Source organism: Diabrotica virgifera, chromosome 5 (genome assembly GCF_917563875.1).
Source record: "Diabrotica virgifera virgifera chromosome 5, PGI_DIABVI_V3a".
Classification (NCBI taxonomy): Eukaryota; Metazoa; Arthropoda; class Insecta; order Coleoptera; family Chrysomelidae; genus Diabrotica; species Diabrotica virgifera.
This window is the reverse complement of record NC_065447.1, coordinates 189,338,011-189,359,213: the sequence shown is the minus strand read 5'-3', so window position 1 is coordinate 189,359,213 and position 21,203 is coordinate 189,338,011.

The following is a 21,203-nucleotide window of genomic DNA, read 5'->3' as shown; positions in this document are numbered from 1 at the left end:
CCGAGCAATAATAGTCTAGAAAGGCACAATGTTTGAAGTTTCCCCATCCTTACGCGACGATCGAATGGTAGATCGAGAGAGATTCTCTGAGTAGTGCGTGAAAATAATGACGCCGAGTAGCTTGATGAAACCGAAATTGGTCTCCAAAGCATTGTGCCAACAATTACTTTCCAAGTTATTGGTGTTGAAGAAAGTCTTGCTAATCTGTGATCCGAGGATACTGTACATTAAATTAATAATGTTCATGTATTAGTCCAAAAAAGTGTTTCGCATTTATTTAGATACTAAAAAATACACGTGATATTTGAGGGGAGGTGGGAGTTAATCTTAAGGCTTCCCATGTAGCACCAAGGGGGAGAGGGTTAAAAAATGACAAAAAAATATCAAGCGATTAATGGACCGAACCTGTAGAAATGTTAGCCATTTATCAAGCTCTGGAATGAGCAGTCAACAAAAAATTTCTAACCACTAAGCTCTAATTATGTCAGATTGAAGGTCTGCTTTATTCGATTTAGAAAACTCACGTAAACATTTAAATAAAAATAGTTGTCCACAGGGAAGCTTTGGTATATCCGGTAACATCACAGCATATTTTTGGTTAACGCAGCGATCTTAAGAGGATCAGAAATAACCTAATGAGCCTGTTGTCCTCAGAATTTACCCCGATAAAAATATTGTTTCATGTCAACTGAGTGTTTGATTCACACTCTGGCGCAAGAACAAACATCTTTTCTACAAAATCAAGCTTCTCTCTTATACTTATGTTAGCGAAACTATAAAATAAAATAAACCAACTGGGAATTTTTAAAAAGATCAATTCAATTTGTATTGAATGAGTCGGCTTGTTTAGCATTTGTTCCTCATATTTATCCTTATGTAAAATAGTACCAGCTATCTAAGAGACTCATTAATATTCAGCTCAGAGTGTTGCTATTGTTGGAGGTATGAAATTCCATAAACAAGGGATCTACCTGTTTTATGAAATGACCCCTTATTTATGTAATTTAACATTTCCAACAATAACACCCCGTTGAGCTGAATATTAATACCTGATACGGGTATAATATTGCTCCTCCCTTGCCTATGTTTACGTTGTAGTGAGTTTTGCGTACCCTCTTGATTTTGGATATGTCTTCAAGGAATGTTTCCATATCTTTATCGTCTATACTATTATACTATATCTCTTGTTTTAGTTAAGTATTAGATACATAACTCTCACAAGGATGCCGTTGATTTTAGTTACTAGTGGCTTAGTCTTCTGTTAATAATAAATGCTACTCCGCCTTGTCTGCCACGTTTGGTACTGTATATCCTAACTTCAGAATGGTAGTTTTTGTCTCCCGGTAGTCGTGTTTCACACATACCCAATACGTCCCATTTTATGTGTTCATGCTTCTTTTCCAGCTTAATGAGGAACTCTCCCATACAGCACAGATCATCTTTAAGATATCTCATTTTCAACCAAATATGGTCTTAATGTCTTGAGACTTTTAAAAGATATCTTTAAAACGCCAAATTTAAGATATCTTTAAAACGCCAGATTTAAGATATCTTTTAAACATCATAATTGTAAGACATTTATTCTTAAAAATAGGTTATAATTACGAATTTAAAAGTTAGGTTAGGTTAGTAAAATATTTAAGAAAAGAACTGGTAGCTAAAAGAAAAACTCCAAACAAAAGCTTTTTCGCATCAGTGACTTCAGTGTATTTCCCATATCTTGTGATGAAGATATGGTTTTATTTGAGGGATATTTAGAAGACTCTCCAGATTTTAATAATGCAGTAGGTTTAGATTTAGATTGTTTATTATTAAAGTAAAAAATTAACTTTGTTATCAAGAGTAAATGCATGTCTCCTAATTCAACAGCTTACCTTAACAATATGCTCTTAAAAATATATTTTTTAGGTACCTATCGGAGCATGTTAAAGTCGGAGGATCATAAGCCTATGATTTTGTATTAAGAGTTAGAAAATTAATTATTAGCAATGAGCAAGCTTTAAGCACAGTTGGCTGGGACAAAAAGGCAAACAAAAGATTTGTGATACCCGAATTGCAAATCTGATAATTGGTAAAGTTTATTCTACATGTACATGTAAAATTTTAATAGCAATAAACGTATTTTTAGAACCTAATTATTTTTATTAAAAGTTCATTTAAAATTTTTCATAAAAAATTAAAAAGAAAGCTATCCTAAACACCTTAATATTAGACAAAAAAATACATATTTAAGATGTAAGGATTTGTAAAATTAGTACATCTTTAAGACGTCGTAAATATATTTTTCCGGAAATACCAGACATCTTTAAGACGTCTAAAACATCTTTAGTGAGTTATCTTTTAGATTTATTTAAGATGTCTTTGTGTTATCTGGGCTGGTGTGCTCATTGTTCTAGTATTATTGCGACTTATACTTTTGTTGCATTTAACTTACGTTTTACCCTAAGTTCTTATATGAAAAAGTGCCCTGGTAGGGTGCTTTGTAACCTTTCAATAATATTTCAAATTTGACATAGCAGTAGACAGGTCAACGTGAAAACTCGTCACCTTCAAATAACTTCGTATATTCAAATACATTTATAGTTTTATTTCAAAACTATTGTTTTCCTTCTTCGTCTTCTTCAAGTGCTTTCTCCTTATGGAGGTTGGCTAGTACAATTGCAAAATATTTCCTGTGTTTTCCTCTTATTAGCTGTTTAAAATTTAGCCTTGTCGATTGTCGGCTCTTTCTTAGCCACGATAGTCTTTTCCTCCAAGTCACCTCTTTCCTTTTTTTTCTTTCTCTTCCTTTCCTTTTTTTTTTCTATCACTATTAGTTGATATGTGGCCTAGCTGTGATATGTTTCTAACTTTTACTATGTTAAAAAGTTTGTGTTTCTTGTCTATTTTATGCAGCACTTTATCGTTTGAGGTATGTGATGTCCATAAAATCTTGAGTATTCTCCGGTAGATTCACAGTTCAAACACTTACGATTTATTTAGAGTTGATGTTTTAAGGGCCCACGTTTCAACTGCAAAGAGAAGAGTCGGCCAGACGTAGAATTTTGATAAAAAATGTCTAATTTCAAGTTTTATTCCCTAATCGCATAGCAGTCTTTTGATTTTGTTTTCACCCAGTTTTGAAAAAATGTGAAAACTGAATTATCCACGTCCGTCTGTCTGTCTGTCCGTCTGTAATCACAACTACTCCGTCAATATACCAGCTAGAATGACAAATGAGGTGCCAAATGAAAGCTTATAATCCAAGGATGGTACTAAAGGTGAGATATTTGACGTAGTCTGTCTATCAGTCGGTCCGTCCAACCGCGAATATAACTCCTCCGTCAATATACCAGGTAGAATTACAAATAAGATGTCAAATGAAAGCTTATAATCCAAGGATGGTACTAAAGGTGAGATGTTTGACCGGGACTGTCTGTCCGTCGGTCCGTCCGACCGCGAATATAACTCCTCCGCCATTATACCAGGTAGAATTACAAATGAGGTGTCAAATGAAAGCTTATAATCCAAGGATGTTACTAAAGGTGAGATATTTAACGTAGGCTGTCTATCCGTCTGTCCGTCCGACCGCGCATATAACTCCTCTGTCATTATACCAGGTAGAATTACAAATGAGGTGTCAGATGAAAGCTTATAATCCAAGGATGGTACTAAAGGTGATAAATTTGACCTAGGCTTTCTGTCCGTCTGTCCGTCCGACCGCAAATATAACTCCTTCGTCATTATACCAGGTAGAATTACCAATGAGATATCAAATGAAAGCTTATAATCCAAGGATGGTACTACAGGTGAAAAATTTTTAACTACTTAATTTTTAATTTTAATTTTAGCAAAAATGACTCAAAATTAGTAAATTCGTATATCAATCCACGCAAAGTTACACGAAGAATTCAAATAACGTCTTCCAGTTCTACTTTCGATTACTTTGGGTGAAAACCTAGGACTTACGAAGTCCAATTACTTGTTTTCAAAAGATTTTATTGCCTGTTCTATTCTCGATCTTATTTCTAGATTAGAATTTAGGCTGCTATCTTTCTAACATCCCAGGTACTTTAACTTGTTGACCTGCTCTAAAATGTGTCCATCTATTTTCGACTCTCGTCGAAATTCGCAATCAACACCGTATTATCGGTGTATCTGATGCTGCTGATATTTACGCCATACTGAAATCCTCCTGTGCCTCTTAAAACAAAAACTCAGACTAAAGATCAAATAGCAGAGGTGACAAAATACATCCTTGTCTAACTTCTCACCTAATTTCTACTGCAGAAGTAGAACCTTCAATCCAAACTGTGGCGTTTTGGTTACAATACAAGTTTTTTAGTAGATTGATGTTCTTTCCATCTAAGTTAACTTCTTGCAAACGTTCTAATAATAAGACCCGTCTAACTTTTGTTCCCTTCCTCACAATAAAGTCTTATCAGGCAATATTATTCTTGCTGAAATTTTTGGTAAAAAGACATAAAAACGCATATTTAGAACTATTTTATTTATTAGAAATGCAGACAAATTTAACTGCACCAAATTGTAAAATGAAGATTTGAAAATAACCAAACAAGCCCCAGTCTCTCCTACACGCTATGGTTCCAAGCGAGATGCAATATATACGAATCTGAAAGCCGAACATCTGGCGTAATTTCCTTGCCATTCTTTACATTTAATTCGTCGACCCTTAATTCGAATGCAATGCCCTTTGGATTTTTGTATGTACAGGATTTTAAGGATGAGGTATTGCATGGATAAGAGGTGCACCAGACAGACACAAAACCAAAAAGGAGCTTCCGCTTAACCGGTTCCCGCTGAAAATGACGCGACGGTTCAAATTGTATATGTTGTTATAACCTATTGTAAAAAAACCAAACCAAAACTTTACAATTTAACAGTACTTTCTTAACACTATAACACTGGCGAAGCGTCCACGTAACCATTTGTAACAGTTAAAAATCTTGCAAATAAATACTTTATGACTATTATGAAATAATTCCATTTATTTATCCATTTATTTATCTCAGCGTTGTGACTGCATAAACTTCACTGATGATGCATAAAGATGCTGAAATAGCTATATGGAGATGGTGGTCCAACTCTGAATCAAATATAAACAAAACCTGCCTTGATCTTTTTGATCAATTCCATTTATATTTTTTACCAACAGAAATATTTGTTAATACGTAGTACCTACCAAATTCAGTCATCATTCTCTTTGCCTTATCCCTATGCGGGGTCGGCTTCCCTAATTGCATTTCTCCACACAATTCTATCTTGGACCATATCAATGTTAATCCCCTTTACCAACATGTCCTGCCTTATCGTCTCCCCCCAGGTCTTCTTTGGTCTTCCTCTCCTACTCCTTCCAGGAATCTGCACTTCAGCTATTCTTCGTATTGGGTGGTTAACGTCTCGACGTTGAACATGACCAAACCATCTTAACCTATGCTCTCTCATTTTGGCATCAATTGGTGCCACACCTAGACTTCCCCTAATATACCCATTTCTAATTTTATCCTTCTTTGTCACTCCACTCATCCATCTAAGCATTCTCATTTCCGCCACATGCATTCGCTGTTCCTCTTTCTTTTTCACTGCCCAACATTCAGTTCCGTACATCATAGCTGGTCTTATGGCTGTTTTATAGAATTTTCCCTTCAGCTTCATTGGAATTTTTCTGTCACACAACACACCACTCGCTTCTTTCCACTTCATCCATCCAGCCCTAATTCTACTGCATGCATCTCCATCTATTTCTCCATTACTCTGTAATACCGATCCTAGGTACTTAAAACTATTGCTTTTTACAATCATTTCACCATCCAAAGATACCATTTTATTTGTAGTAGCTCCATCTTTAAATGAACATTCCAAATACTCTGTTTTTGTCCTACTAAGTTTTAAACCTTTTTCCTCCAGAGCTTGTCTCCACTGTTCCAGTTTTTGTTCTAAGTCTCTTTCACTATTTCCTACTAACACGACATCATCAGCATACATTAAGCACCATGGAATGTTACCCTGTATTTTCGCTGTTATCTGGTCCAAAACTAATGAGAATAAATACGGACTAAGCACAGAACCTTGATGCAATCCTACTTTCACATGAAATTTATCAGTCTCTCCCACACCTGTCCTAACACTAGTCGTTACTCCCTCATACATATCCCTCACAATCTTTACATATTCACCAGGGACTCCTTTCTTATTGAGTGCCCACCACAGAATCTCTCGAGGAACTCTATCATATGCTTTCTCAAGATCAATGAATACCATATGAGCGTTTGTTTCTTTACTCCTGTATTTTTCCATCAATTGCCTTATAATGAAAATTGCATCTGTTGTTGATCTACCCTGCATAAAGCCAAATTGATTCTCGGATATTTCGGTCTCTTCACGTATCCGTCTATCAATTACTCTTTCCCATATTTTCATGGTGTGGCTAAGCAGTTTTATAGCCCTGTAGTTTGTACATTGTTGTATATCTCCTTTGTTTTTGTAAACAGGTACCAGTATACTGCTTCTCCATTCGTCTGGCATTTGTCCAACTTCCATAATTCTATTAAATAGACCTGCTAGCCACCTTGTTCCTGTCTCTCCCAATGCTCTCCATACTTCCCCAGGAATATCATCTGGTCCTACCGCTTTTCCTTTCTTTATTTTTTGAAGCGCTTGAGCCACTTCCTCGTTGGTTATTTTGGAGACCATTGCTGCTACTGTCTCCGTTGACTCTACAGGCTGTCTGTCAAATTCTTCATTTAATAAGCTGTCAAAGTACTTTCTCCATCTCTTTTTGACATCCCTTTCGTGAACTAGTATTTTATTATTTTCATCTCGGATACATCTAATCTGATTAAAATCTTTTGCTTTCTTTGCTCTCTGTTTGGCTATTTTATATATCTTCGTTTCGCCTTCCCTGGTATCAAGTTGATCGTATAGGTTTGAATACGCTTCTGCTTTAGCTTTTGCTACTGCTACTTTCGCTTCCTTTTTGGCGACCATATAGTTTTGAAGATCTATGTCCGATCTGGTTTCTTGCCACTTTTTATATAATTTTCTCTTCTCTTTTATGTTTCCTTGTACTTTATTTGACCACCACCAAGTCTCTTTATCTTCAAACTTCTTTCCTGACGTTTTCCCAAGTATTTCAATAGCCGTCTCTCTAATAATATTGGCCATTTTTCTCCAAATTGTGTTAGGGCTTCCTTTCATGTTCCAACATATTTTTTCTACTATTCTTTCCCTGAATAGACCTTCCTTCTCATCTTTTAGCATCCACCACTTGATTTTTTGTGGTCCTCTCCGATATTTTTGTTTAGTTTCGCTTTTTACTTCGATGTCCAGAACAAGCAGCTTATGTTGTTGGCTTACTGTCTCACTAACTATTACCTTGCAGTCCTTGCATTCACGTATGTCTTCTTTCCTTATCATGAAGTAGTCTATTTGGGATTGATGTTGTCCACTTTTGTAGGTAATAAGTTGAGTTTCTCTCTTTTTAAAGAATGTGTTAACAATCGCCATATCCAATGCTGTTGCTAATTCTAGCATGTCATCTCCAGCTTCATTTCTAGTTCCAAAGCCTAATCCCCCATGTATTGTTTCATATCCTGTCTTGGCTTGGCCCACATGTGCATTGAAATCACCTCCTATTATAACTTTCTCCTCCGCTGGAATATCACTCAGTATGTCTCCCAATTGATCATAGAAAGCTCTTATTTCATTCTCACCCAGACCTGTTTGAGGAGCATACACACACACAACATTCAATACCTCTTTATCAATTACAAATTTCACTGACATCATTCTATCACTCGTTCTTACAACATCTACTACGTTATCTTTCATTTCACTATCAGCAATTATACCAACTCCATTTCTAGTGTTACTACTGCCTACATACCACAATTTATATCCATCACCTAGTTCTTTCGCCCTTTGTCCTTTCCACCTAGTTTCTTGAATACAAGCAATTTGAACTCTTCTTCGTTTGAGCGCATCCACTAACTCCAGACTCTTACCTGTAAGACTACCAAGATTCCAAGACCCTATCCTGATTTTTCTAACCTGCAATGGTGTTCCCCCTGAGATAGTCCTCACCCGGAGATCCGAATGGAGGCTCATTTTACTTCCGGAACATTTTACCTCAGGAGATGCCATCATTTCAGTATAAGTTTTTATTTCGTTTGGAGAAGGTCTTTTCATTATTATGGCCTGAAAAGATTTTTGGATATTTGATGCCTGAATGCCTTTTCTATCAGCACCATACCCTGCCCTGTCCTGCACGTTTAGCCAATACACCACCAATGCAACCAAAGTGCAGTATTACCCCACACCCGCCTGCATTTTTCTGTATAGGCCAGGATCCCTACTGTAAGGACTGCCCTATAAGCCAATGTATTGTTGCCCGTATCCCGCCACTAGGAGGCTTGTACTTCATTCGGGATACATTTCAAATTCCTACCAAATTCAGTAAATAGCCAATTAGACGCACGAAAATATTGGCGAGATTACATGTGAATACATTTGAATCCGTTGCAAGGTTGCACGTTATTATATTCCGTTACCACTTCTAGTTCTGGCAACGAAAGATGATTCTCGCTATCGGTCGAGACTGAAAATTTTGAAGGAATGACGGCTCCAGAGACGGCGCGGGCACGCTGTGTATATCAGTATTGTCACCATTTTACAATATGGTAACGTTAGTTTAGTAGCTATTCGTGCATTTGAATTTGAACATGGAAGAATGTTGCTGCGTAATCGATCAACTACTTGAAAAGTCATTATCCTTGTATATTTTTTTTATATATAATTTTGAAGAAAAAAATGAAATTATTGAAAATAGAAGATTTAAAATATATAAACACTAGTTTTCAAAATATATGTTCTGTTCCCTACTTGTTTATTTTTGATGTTAATTTTATTGTAGAATAATCTGTTTAGTTTGTTTATTATTTATTGTTATACCTATTACATGCATATAATACATGTATACATAATTACAAAAACTTATATTTGGGAGGTTCAAAATAATTGTTATCTACTTTTTATGTCATATTATGTATAAGTTTTTAGTTTGTAAAAACTGTCATTATAGACAGCAGTGCGTGAAGGGTTTAAAGTGTGCGTGAAGTAACAATGTATTTTAAATAGGATTTGCTTTTTCGCACACTTTCAATGGGTTTTTTTGGCACACTTTCATATAATCAAGTATCCTTAACTTTCGCGTTGTCATATTTATGACAATATGAGCAATGACTTACAATAGGGTAGCCGAACGTCCCGAAAAAACGATATTTTCCCGTTTTTTAACGATTTGTCCCGGTGTCCCGAAAAAGTCTCTCGGGACGCCTAAATGTCTCGTATTTTTTCTTCAATTTCAATTGTTTCTTCAATTTCGGCATTTCTTTTCGTTATTATTTCTCCCTCTCTTATTACATTGTGGTCCAGTATTGTTCTCGTTATTGTTCGTTCCAATTTCGGAATGCTATGTTCCTCTTTCATATTAATCGTCGTTGTTTCCATCCCATATGTATCAACAGGTCTTATTAAGGTATTATATTATTTCATATTATACTTGTCTTGTTTCTCAACAGATTTCTAATCATTCCATTCTAATCGCCCCAAACCCTCCTTGGCAGTGGCGTACCCGGAGAGGGGACTTGGGGGTTAAACCCCCCTCCCCAGAGAAAAATTCTACGCTACTGCTCCTTGGATGTGTCCCTTTTTTTTAAGTTTATGATTTGGTCACCCTAACTTACAACAAAATTTTTGACAGTTTTGTGGTTTGAAAGTAGTTAAGATTTTTAAATGTAAAAAGTTCTAAAAATTGTAGAATAGAAATGAATTCCAGTGACGAAGAGTTACAGTTTTTTTATTTGTTTATCGTAGATAAAAATTTGTATGAAACTGTGCGTGAAGTACTTTTTGAGAACTTACGCGATGTATAGCACTCGCTCCGTTGTCGCTCGTGCTCTAAATATCGCGTGCGTTCGCAAAAAACATACTTCACGAACTGTTTCATAAATAACTGTTTTTCAATAAGATTTTTTTACATCTAATTTTGGTAACACTTTAGAAAAAGTCACGCTTCGCCACTGCACTATAAGGTCTGTAAGTATAGTAACATTAACAACTGTCATTTGGTATATCCTTCAGATGTCAGATGTCAATCCATGTAAATCAGTAGATTCGTTAATAGCAGCTTTATATCTAGTCAATCAGCCAAAGGAAATGGATAAGAGAGAAAACAAAAGTAAAAAATGTAACTGAACATAAACAGGGTTAAAATGGAGATTTGCGGGCCACAATGCGAGACAAGAAGATAAAAGATGGAAAGCTGAAATACAAAACTGGAGACCGTGGACAGGAAGAAGAGGAAGAGGAAGACCTCAGATGCGATGGAAGGACGATATTGTAAAAGCTGCAGGAACTAACTGGAAAAACGTAGCCCAAGGAGAGACGGAAATGGAAAGATTTGGGGAAGGCCTATGTCCAAAGTTGGATAGAAATGGGCTAAAAGAAGAAAAAGAAGAAGAAATCAGCCAAGATACTTTTAAAACTTTCAGTGGACATAGCAGCTTAGCAGCTATGTATTAATGTATTTATGAATTATATTTCAATAAAAACTAAATTTTTCACCATTGACAATGTTCGTATTTTTATAAAAAAAAATACAGTTTTCATGGCAGAAGATTGGTCTTTTTCACCACTGTGGGAACTTAAGTTCCCAACCGCTAGGTTATGTTTAGTGATGGATACAAAGGAATCCGATTTTACATAAAAATGAGATATTTCAGCAATTTAGAGATTACTGTTGCCGGTATCATAAAATCGTAAAATTATAGAATTATCTAACTTTACATCAATGTATTGTGGCAATTACATGGCCGTCTCAGTTATTATTTATGAAATTTCAAGAGGCGGTCACTTATTTTAATTATAAATAAGAAATACAGAATAAAGCATGCAGACGTTAAAACTATACATACAAATAAATATACTACTACCACTACTACTACTACATACTACTATCGGTTAGTTTACAGCGTTCTCCGACGCCTTCCGACTCCTAACCGCCATTCTTCTCTGTTTAGCCGTAGACCTGGAGGAATTTTTCTTTCCTCTAGTTCTTTTTCAATTCCCTCCCTCCATTTTCTTCTCGGCCTTCCTCTGTTCCTTCTCCCTTGTGGTGTCCACGTCAAAATTTCTTTAGGGATCCTGTCATCTGGCCTTTTCTGTACATTGCCGTACCATATGAGTTGTTTGGTTTTTATGTCATCAAATATTGTATGTGTCACTTCCCATCATTTCTCGTATTCTCTTATTTGGTATCTTATATCTTCTTGATTTGCCTGCTGCTCTTCTCCAGAAGAACATTTCTGTTACTAGTAACATTTTCTCTGTTTTGTTTCAGAGGCCAAACTTCACTGCCATAGGTGATTATACTATTAAGTATGGTATTATATAATATGAGCTGTTTGTTCGTTTTAGATATTGTTTGGTCCCACATAATGCTTTTTATCATGGATATGGCTTTTCTACCCTGTATGTTTATGTCTTTTATAGCAGCGTCGAATGTTCCATCTTGATTTATCTTCATGCCCAGGTACTTGTATTCATCACAGTGTTTAATTTTTACACCATCGTCTAACGTAATGGACTGCTTTGTCACTTTAATACATATGGCTTCAGTTTTCTTAATGTTGACTTCAAGAACCCATTTGTTATATTCTTCTATTAGCTTCCGTGTCATGTAACTAAAGTCGTCATGATCCTGAGCCATCGGAATTTGGTCATCAGCGAAACATAAGTGTATAGTGTTGTCTCGTCATTGAGAGGGATTCCCAGAGACATGTTAACCGTAGATAAGGCATACTGAGCAAAAAAGCGTAACGCGCGACAGTCTATCGGTGGTCTATCTATGTCTTTTTACTAAGCGATACCGCTCATATGACGGACAAAGATGGCTAGACCACTCAAAATGAATATTGACCAATGGCGTCCTTGATATCGGCGTTACACCTCGATGCACAGAGCGGTCCATAGCTAGCCTAATCTACAGGTTATTAAATCTATGAGGATTCCCATGCCATTACATTTTCATTTCCATATGCATACAAGTATATGTAAGTAAAATATAAATTTATAAATAATAGTAGGTAATTGAAATTTAAGGTGGAAGGGGGAAGGCAGACAGATAGCTATTTCTGCATCTCATGCTTGATCAGTGTAGCCTAGCTATGCAGCCCCAAACTCTGAACGAAAAATCAACAAGCCTGCATTTTTTAAGGGAAATCACCGCGATGCAGTAATTCCACCTTTGAGACGCAAAACAGCGACATCTCTAGTAAAACAAGGAAGACGACGAAAAGACCCAGGTTCAAAGTTTCTGTAGTAAAACAAAATAATGGTGAAATTAAAAGGTGAACTGAAATTTAAGGTGATTTTGCAAATAATAATCTAGTGGGACCGTTTGTTCCCTACTGGAATCAGAATTATCAATTAGTAATTCTCTTTTAGACATGAGACGAAACCAGTCTTTTAATCAAAATGAGTTATAAAAAGCTATATATAGTTTAATCAAAAGAACAACTATCTGCAGCAACTGATGAGTCTGACTAGACCTCTCAAGCAATACTTATCTAACAAACCAATCTAATACATGCTGCTAGGATACGATTATATTTCTGACAATAAAGAAATCTATGCCAGTAAACAGGGCCGCGCCGTCCACGTGTGCAATGTGGACGTTATTACAAAAATTTTGCGCCGGTCAAAGCAACACTTACCCATTTACCGACCTTGCCACCCTGTATGACTCAACTTCAAAGCTAAGCAAAGGTTGTAATCAGTATTTCAAAATCTTTTAAATAAAGTGTCACATGATGTACTTTCCTATTTAAAAAAATCAAAGTTATGCCTGTCACCTGCAGAGGGATCGCGCAAAGTTCGAAACATTGATGCTATAATACTATGATTATTTTAAAAATCGACCTGTCCAAGCGTTTTGCTTATGTACTAAAAACAAGTAAGTTAATAAGGGGGGGGGGTAACACTTATTCCAGTGCACTGTATAAAGAGATAATATTTTCGGAAATTCAGAATATATTTTCGGAAATTCAGAATCAATGGAAGAAAGTTCCCACGTTTAATAATAATTATTTAGTAGGTGTAACTGAGCGGTTGATAAGTTTGGGGAGCTCCAAAGCCAAAATTAAAGGAAGAGTCACGGTTGTTCTCCACTACAGCCAATTTGCTGGTTTCCAGCAATCTTATATAATATTCATAGAATTTTAGGTGTGTTCTATAATTTTACTTTTTATTCACAGCATCATGGCTGGTAACTCATTTCACACTATGAGACCCAGACGCTGATTGGCGTAAATTGTTAATCGACATACTGATATCCCTAGAGATCATCTTTCATAATAGGTTTTGGGACAAAATAACGAAGTTGCGCCCCAATTTCTTCTGCGTGGCAGAAAATAGATTGTAGTAAGGAACTGAAAATGCTGACCTGTCGTCGAAAATCTAATAGTCAGTCGGGATCGGAGGACTAAGAGTTGGACAATACAGAACATAAGCAAGATCAAAGATATGTTACCCAAGACAAGTTGAAGAAAAGTAAAATGTGAAGGTTCTTATGTAACGCCAGGTGCATTTTATGCTAGTATGATTAGCACATCTTATGTTTCTGCTCATGCATGGTACTGATTACAGGCAGTGTAGCAAAAAGTGCTTTAAGGCGGAGAAAAATGTTCAATGTCTGGTGGCTCTTCAGACTAATTAATCCACTTTTTTAACCTACTTTAAATATTCTTGAGCCATTATAATTACCAGGTTAAGCCAAAATATTAATTGTTTTGGCTTAGACGGAAGTTAGACGGAAAATTGGAGAGGGCATATATAAGATTATAGATAGTAAATGATTCAAACAATTATTGTACAACAGGTTGTTTCTAAATAATTATAACAAACTTTAAGGGGTAATTTTAGATAAAAAATAATTAAAGTTTGCTTATAAACTTATGTCCGCAAATGCTTTGTTTCCGAGATACGGGGTGTTGAAATTTTTCATTCAAACTGCCAATTTATTTATTGCTCTAAGACTGGTTGAGATATGAAAATAAAATTTGGTGAGTTTGACCAGGTAGTTATTGCAATTTTTTTTACATATAAAAAAGAATTTTATATTCATCCTTGGCGCGCATAAGGGTAATGGTCCGCATTTTTTTTTGAAAGAAAAAAACAGTACGCCACTAACATATTTCAAATAAAAAAATGTTTTTAAATTCCACGTTTTATTTATGATCAAATACCTGTCTTGTCTTATTTTCATATGGTGCACCGTTTCTAGGCAAAAAATAAACATCTTAGCGCTTATTTTTCATTTCATTAATACGAGTACCTTATAAGAACTATCTAATATAATAATACTAAACTAGAATAATAACAGAAAATAACACTAATAAGATTTCAACCAGGCGCAAAGCTAAAACAAATGTTAAAAATGGTCTCCTTCGGAGGTGACATCTTCTTCTTGCAGTACCGTCTCCTATCGGAGGTTGGCTACCATCACAGCAATCTTAACTTTGTTGGATGCAGCTCTGAACAACTGTATTGAACTGCACCCATACTACTCTCTTAAATTTCGCAACCAGGAAATCCTCCTACGTCCCACATTTCTCTTTCCCGAGATTTTTCTTTGGATTATGAGTCTTAGCAGAGAGTACTTTTCTCCTCTCATTATGTGGCCTAGATATTCCAGTTTTTTCGTTTGTATGGTTTTTATGACTTCGAATTCCTTCCCCATCTTTAGCAGAACATCTTGATTTGTTACTCTTTCTGTCCATGGTATTTTCCACATTCTCCTGTAACACCACATCTCGAATGCCTCAATGTTTTTGATGTTTGTCTTTTTCAGCGTCCAAGCTTCCATGCCGTACAGCAGAACGGAGAAAACATAGCACCTCAACATTCTTGTTCTTAAGTTTATATTTATGTCCCGGCTGCATAGGAACTTTTTCATTTTGACAAACGATTGTCTCGCTATCTCTATTCGCCTCTTGATTTCTCTTGTCTGGTCATTAGTGTCAGTGAAGCCAACCCCTAAATATTTGTAGGACGTAACTCTTTCAACTGGCTGATTATTTATTGTTAAATTCACACTGGTGTATAGTTTCTTCGTTACAATCATGAATTTAGTCTTTTTGATGTTCAGTTTTAGACCATATTTATTGGTATGAGTGTTTATGTTTTCCAACAAATACTGTAAATTTGCTAGGTTATCTGCTACTATTAGCGTGTCATCAGCGTATCGTATATTGTTAATTAACTCTCCGTTAATGTTCATACCAATATTTTGCTCTAGGAGTGCTTCCTGACATATTGTTTCGCTATATATATTGAATAGTAGTGCAGAAAGCACACAACCCTGACGCACACCTCGACGAATCTCAATTTCTTCGGTTAATTCATTATCAACCTTGATTTTTGCTGTTTGTCCCCAATACAACCTGGATATAATATTAATGTCGCGACTGTCGATGTTTTTGCTTCTTAGGATTTCATACAGCTTTTGGTGTCTGACTTTATCGAAGGCCTTCTCAAAATCTATAAAACCTACGTAGAGGTCTTGGTTTACATCCAAACATCTTTGCATTCAGACCAAACAAAGCTTCCCGTGTTCCCAGTCCACTTCTGAATCCAAACTTTGTGGCGCTTATATCCTCTTCTAGTTTATTAAATATTCTTTTGTGAATTATTTTTAAAAATACTTTCAGTGTGTGGCTCATCAATGCTATAGTTCTGTGGTCTGAACACTCTCTGGCGTTATTCGTCTTCGGGATTGTGACAAAAGTAGAGGAGAGCCATTTCTTTGGTATGATGCCTGTTCTATAAATTGTGTTAAAGAGGTTTACCATTATTTCAAGTGTGTCGTCGTCTATAAGTTTCAACAATTCTACAGGAATTTCATCTGGCCCTGCAGCTTTACCCTTTAGTGTTCCTTATAGCAGAAGGAGGTGACAGAAGAATTTTATATTCCTCGTTGGCCCGCGTACGGTTAATACAGTAGACTCGCGATTATCCGAGGTATCTGGGACCGTGACTACCTCGGATATGGAAAAACTCGGTTAACACTCAGATTAGTTATGTTGATAGAAAAACACGTAAATAACCATAACTGTGGATATTTTAATCACAAATCTAATAACTTTTACTGTCTATAAAAGATAATAAAAACATTTTTCTACAACCGTGTTAAAAATGCAATTTTTAGCACTCCATACGAGCGTTAAAAATGCTACTTTAAGGCACTAGTGCTTTAATAGTTATTTTCCTAACTAGTGCGGAAAGTGATACTTTCACGCACGAGACTGCCGTTGACCCGAACGACGCGATAGCGGAGTTCGGGCAAGCAGTCGAGCATCCGCATTAGTTAGGAACAATATTTTTCTAGGGCCGTACGTTTGGAAAAAAGCCACAAAAAATAGTCATAATATCAATTTTTATTTAGGAGTGAAAATACACAAATTAATTCTTTGACAAGGTTGTCAAAACCAAACTTTCAATTGTAACGGGTTACCACGACGACGATATTGCCTTCCATGACGACGATTCAAAACCATTGTAATTGTCTACTGATTTGACTTTCAAATATTATGTCAAAATAATTTTATTTCATCGAATTATTGCGTTAATTTCGTGCACTTTTCTGCACGGTTTTATGTTAGCAAACTTGATATTTTCTCACAGTATAAGATATTTGACATTAGTGTGCAGAAAAGTGACGTTTCTGTGCCGCAAAGTGACGTTTCTGTGCCGCAAAGTTCTTTTCTGCACAGTTGACTACCTCATTCTGAGTAACGTTATATTCTGTTTACATCCGTGGACTACCGCATTCTGAGTAACGTTATATTCTGTTTACATCCGTGGTTAAACTTTAGACAAATATATAACCTATAAGACAATTATTATATTTAACTATAGCATAGAAACTAAATTATGGATGTTACAACTGTTTTATTTTACAATTTTATTCTTATTAAACATTTTATAATTATCAAATAACCAATAAGGATTTAGCAACCTGTGCAAGAGACGTCGAATGAAGTAGGTTTTGTGTAAATCCGTGACTGAATAAATATAATGTCAATAATGTGTAATAATTGTTTAAATTTAAACAAATTAAGGCAGTGCATTAATTTTTTAACTGATTTCTGTAGAATTTATTTAGGTATAAGGAATTTAAATTGATTAGTAGGTATTAATTAAATACAGTTTAAAATTTATCACATAGGTACCTATTATAATTAATCGTCGTTTGGAAATTGTGATTTTTATTTTTAGGAAAAACTGTGCTTGTAGAAAAAGTATAGTGTGAAACACGTGCAGAAAGGTAATTTCTCACTCGTTTGAATTGCGGCACTCGCTTGCGCTCGTACCGCAACTTTTCAAACTCGTGAGAAATTAGTACATACCTTTCTGCACTTGTTGCACAATATACTATTCCCGCACGCCGTGCGGAAAAGTGCAACTTTCGGAAACGAAATGCGTGCGGGAAAGTGGCTGATTTAGCACGGCCGTAGAAAAAATTTTTATGGCACAGCAATTCGTATTGACCGTATAGACAATTTTGATGTAACGTCAAAAAAATATAAGAATGGAATGTCGGTCAAGTTCAAGTAAAAGTTTTTGTAGATATTGTCCTGTAATTACGTTTGTAGAAAAAATATTTTATGATATGCGTGTTAAAAAGTACATTTTTAAGGCACTCATGTGAATTGCAGAACTCGCTATCGCTCATTCTGCAAACTTTCACATGCGTGCCTTAAACGTGTACTTTTAACACTTATATAACTATTACCTTATCAATATTACTGTTTAAAAAAATATTTGATTGATTTTTGCGTAAGCTTCATTCCTCTTTTTGAGGCAACGATGTTGCGCCAAGGTTGAAAGTTGTAACTCACCAGTTATGACTTTTGCCTCGGTTAACCGAGGGGCTCGGATAACCGAGACTCGGATAATCGCGAGTCTACTGTAGTCTATATTTTTCTAATGAAAAAAATAGTACCCCACTGAGATATTTCAAATTAAAAATTATTTTTGAATTCCTCGTTCAATTTATGACATCAAAGTTGACTTTTTTCATATGAGGCGCCGTTTTTATGCAAAAAAAATAAAACATTTTAACGTTTACAAAGTATTTGAAAAAGTTTATATAATATGGAAACTACCTCGAATACTTTGTAAGCGTAAGATGTTTTATTTTTTTGTATAAAAACGGAGCATCACATGACAAAAAGGCAATAAATATTTTTTGGTATAAATTATACGAGGAATTCAAAAATTATTTTTAATTTGACATATATCAGTGGCGTACTATTTTTTTCTTAAAAAAATTCAGATCAATACCCGTACGCGCGCCAATGATGAATATAAAATTCTTCTATCACCAGTGAAGGTGGTCATTTTGAACGTGTGTTTTAGCTCTGCTCCTAGTTAAAATATTATTAGTGTTATTTTTTGTTATTGTTCTAATTAGTTTAGTATTATTGTGTTAGATAGTTGTTTATAATGTATTAATGAAATGAAAAATACGCGCAAAGATGTTTATTTTTTGCATAAAACGGTGCACCGTATGAAAATAAGAGAAGTAAGGATTTTTATCATAAATTAAACCTGGAATTCAAAAATAGTTTTTAATTTGAAATATATCAGTGGCGTACTGTTTTTTTTTTTTTCTTTAAAAAATTCAGAACATTACCCGTATGCGCGCCAATGATGAACACAAAATTCTTATTTGTATGTCAAAAAATGCTCAATACCTACCTCTTAAAACTTACCAAATTTCATATTCATAACTCAACCAGTTTTAGAGCAATAAATAAATTGGCAGTTTAAAAAAAATTCAACACCGTGTATTTCGGAAACAAAGCATTTCCGGACATAATATGTCTATAAAGCAAATTGTCAATATTTTTTCACGTAGTTTGAAACCCATTAAAGTTTTTCATTCTTATTTAGAAACACCCTATATATAAACAATTATTATTGTTTGAATCATTTACTATCCATAATTTTATGCTCTCTCCAATTTTCCCTCTAACTTCTAACTTCATTTATATAGACCAGTTTAGAAATTCTTTACCATTCTAATCGATCTGTCAGTTTGAGGATGTTAAAAAATTACATTCTCTCGTCTGAAATTCCTAATTAATATTTCATATTATACATAATATTTATCAAGAATGTCATAAGCCGCACATCTTTTGTCAATTTCCCTGATTAATGTCTTTAGTGTATGTTTACATTCTTAATTCTTAGTAAATTGTCTACGGGTTACATTCATTTTCTACAGTGGGGTTCGATTATTCTTTTAAGGGGATTTCTTATTTAAGTAGATACAGTTGATATTATACAACTTTAGGATTAATCTACATCAATATAAATCAATTTAATTATTGTAATTATTTGTAACGATTATTGTAGTCTAAGATCCGAATCGAAGTCGATCTTCAGCCATCTGTTATCCGGATGAAACATTTTTTTATTTTTCAGAAATAGACAAATATGACTTGCAGGGGTTGCCTATCAAATCTTGTCATAACTATGCTTGGGGGCGTAAGGTTTGAAATCAATATTTCAAGCATATTTTTGTTTTTTTTTTAAGGTATATTATAATTGTTTTATTTGTTAATTAAGTAAGCATACTCAGTCAGTACAATTCAAAAAATGTTCAAAAAGAAATTCAAGGAAAAACATTGAGAAATAGTGGCAAATTTTTAAAGAAACCTCAAAAAACAATAAATTTTGCGGTGGACATCAGAACTCACAATTAGATCATGCGAAACAAAAAATTCAAAAAGATTTTGTTAGCTTATGAGTTTCTCGAGGTAACACTGTCGAGATTTTTTAGTTTTAACGATTTATGACTTTTTGATATCACTCAAGTCAAAACAACGAATATATTTGCAAAAAAGGTGAAAATCAATATATTCATTATTGTTAAACAAAAATTGTCTAAAGAAAATATAGACAAAATAGGAAACTTGCACTAAAAATTTTTTTGCATAAAATTGTTAATTTATGTTTTAAAATGTTATGTTCAAAATATTACGTCTTAACAATGAATAGTGTACGTAAAACATATGGTCAAAATTCCGCGCCTAAAATTTCCGTTTCAAACAACTTCCGCAACAAAAGCGAGAGCTGGGGTCTGACGTCACAGGCCACTCGTATCGTTTGCCCATTCGGTGGGCTATTGCATTTAATGCAGTTTGCCCTTTAGATAAATAATATAGTTGAAATATCTTGTTTTGCTCTGTGGCAAAAATGATTTTTTCTGTGACAGGCAAAATATTAACATTTTATCTCTGTTGACATGTATCAAAAAGTTCTTTTTTATGAAATTACTTTTGTCGTTTCTTGTGTTGAAGAACAAAGAAGAAACAAGTAACTTAAAAATAAACAAAAATTTTAGTAATAAAAGTAAGAGTAACTAAAAAGTGTCGGTGCTACTATAGTATGCGGTCTACAGTCGGGTTTCTACTATAGCTTGCGGTCTACCGAGGGATGCGGTGTAAGTACAAGCTGAGATGATAAAGATATTAACTTGTAAAATTACAATATTGATTCTTCTTATTTATGCGTATTATTAACTTTGTAAAGAAGGATTTTGTTGGCTATGTACACGTTCTATCGGTACGTCTGCTAATCACCATAATCTTTTCTCAGAAGGCTTTGAACACAATAATGAAAGGCTCCAGTAGGTACTAATAAACATTAAAATAAAATATAATCTTTATTATAATGCAAATTACAGCGTAATCTTTTCCAGGATATACGAAATCCTTCGATTAGAGGTAGGTAGATCAAACCCACGGGGTAAACCAATAATACATATAATGGTACCAATCTATTGTTATAAACGGTTTAAACATGCTTATTAACAACTCTTACTTATTTGCCTTGACACCTCCCATTTCTCCAATAGAATAGCTTTCACTACTTTTTATAAAAGTTGCCACCATGAAGACATCAACGGCAACGGTAGGTAAGTTAGTCAGATTGACATTTTGAAAAACCATCTTCCGTCATATTATGCGTTTTAAACTCTTTACAAAGTAGCACTCAACTTTATCAATTTCAGTTTAAAACTAAGCTGATTGGAGAACTACTTATTACAATATATAAGATAAACATAAATAATACCT